Source organism: Chrysochloris asiatica, unplaced genomic scaffold (assembly GCF_000296735.1).
Source record: "Chrysochloris asiatica unplaced genomic scaffold, ChrAsi1.0 scaffold00002, whole genome shotgun sequence".
Lineage (NCBI taxonomy): Eukaryota > Metazoa > Chordata > Mammalia > Afrosoricida > Chrysochloridae > Chrysochloris > Chrysochloris asiatica.
Genome location: NW_006408520.1, coordinates 17,268,253 through 17,270,592, shown reverse-complemented (window position 1 = coordinate 17,270,592; position 2,340 = coordinate 17,268,253).

Genomic DNA, 2,340 nt, shown 5'->3' with positions numbered 1-2,340 from the left:
CTCCATTGATAAGAATGTTGTTTATTGGTCCAGTGGTGAGGATTTTTGTTTTCTTGACATTGAGATGTAATCCATATCGAAGGCTGTGCTCTTTGATCTTTGTAAGTAAATGTTTCAAGTCCTCTTCACTTTCAGCCGTATAAGCCCCATGAAATCATTTAGTCTGGCCCTGCCAAGGCAACTGCAGTTCCAGTTATTACATTTGTTGTTATTTGTTGTGAAGTGCCGTCGAGTCAGTTCCAACCCATAGTGACCCTACCAGGACCCCAGTCATCACATTTGTTTGTGTTAAGTGCAGTCGAGTTGATTCTGACTCATATCCATCCTATATAGGGTTTCCAAATATAGCATTTTTTTTTATTTTAGGTTCCTCTAAATGATCATCATTTAAAAGGTAAAGGCATTATCCAAGGTCACATTTAAAAAGTTCAGATCTCTACAGATGGTGGGTGTAGAATGGTTGCAAAAATAAATGGACAGTTGTGAAATGAATATATTTTAGAGTAACAATAAGTTGCCCCCAGAAATAAAGTCACTTTTGAAAAATGAAACTGTTAAGAATCTACATAATAGATAAAACCAGCTACAGCAACAGTTTATCTTCAAACCAGGCCAAATCCATCGTTGTTGGTTCAATTCAACTCACAGTGACCCTATCAGACAGAGCTGACCTGCCCCTAAGGCGTCCAAGGTTGTAATCTTTTATAAAAGCTGTGGAGCAGCTGGTAGGTTCGAACCACAGAGTTGGTTAGTAGCTCAGTGCTTAACCACTGCATCTTCAGAGCTTCTTGTCAGTTAATCTTGATAGATGATAATTGTTGTTGTTGTTAAGTGCCATCAAGTAGTACAGATAAAATATTGCTGTTGTTGTTAGGTGACATCGAGTTGGTACTGACTCATAGCAACACTATTCACAAAACAACAGAACAAAACCTGACCAGTCCTGTGCCAACCTCATACTTGTTGTTATGTTTGAACCCATTGCTGCTGTCACTGTGCCAATCCATCTTGTTGGGTTGTTGTTGTTAAGTGCCGTCAAGTCAGTGCTGATCCATAGCGACTGTGTGTAGGGTTTCCTAGGAGCTGCTGGTAAGCTTGAACCACCGACCTTGCAATTCAAACCAACTTTGCAGTCCAGCACATTAATCCACAGTGCCATACCAAGACTCCATCTCATCGGGTGTCTTCCTCTTTTTCTCTGACTCTCAACTTCACCAAACATGATATCGTTTCCAGAAACTGGTCCCTGTTGATAATATGTCTGAAGTATGAGACATGAAGTCTGGCCACCCTGGATTCCAAAAACATTCTGGTTATATTTCTTTCACCACAGATTGGTTTGTTCTTTTGACAGTCCACAGTACTTTTAATATTCTCCTCCAACTCCACAATCAAAATAATCAATTCTTCTATGGTTTTCCTTATTCATATAAGGTTATTGAAAATACCATGGCTTGGGTCAGGCACACCTTATTCTTCAAACTGACATCTTTGCTCTTCAACGCTTTTTTTTTTTTTTAAAGTTTTTATTGTGGATTGAGTAAAAGTTTACAGGGCAGATCATCACTTTTACATTAAACAAATCATACAACTTGTTTCATCACAATGATTACATTCCCCTCCATGTACCATTAGTTAACAGTATTTATTCACTTTAGCTCTTTTTTTAAAAAAATAAACAAAAACAAAACACTAAGGCAGATATAATAATTTATACCACCAAAGGGCACATTCTGCAAGTCTGCCTTATGGCCCCCATCTCTTAGTGCCACTCTTCCCATGACTCTAGAGTCCTCAGCTGCTCCCCCTCTCCATGTCCCCATCTCTGGTGTCACTGCTTCTCTGGATAAAGTCCTGCATACCACTTGTGCTCTTCTCCTTTGATGGTCCTAGGGTCCTTTGTTTCTGGACTGTAAGATTAACTGCTGCCCTATTTTTGTTACAAAACTTCTACCTTTACAATTTTGACAGTCACAATTAGTCATGATAATAATTACTCTCTATTGAATCATAAGAATCTTATCCCCCATCTTTTTTAACCAGACCTATCTAGACAAGATGAAGGGGACTCCTTCTTCCTCCACACACTCTTCAATTAAACTCCCTCTTGAAACACTGTAAGTCAGTCACTTCGTGCCTTTGTTGCCCCCTCATTTTAGGTAGCTAATGTCTAAGCTGCCCATCCCTCTATACCCTGTGTACAGAGGGGATAGCACTGATACTTGATGTGAAGACTCTTTACCTCTCTGTTGGTATTTAGAGTTACTACCTCCATGAGTATAGGTCAAGTTCATCAAATTGTAGCAATTTACCCTTGTTTCCTTTATCAAAAATTGTTTT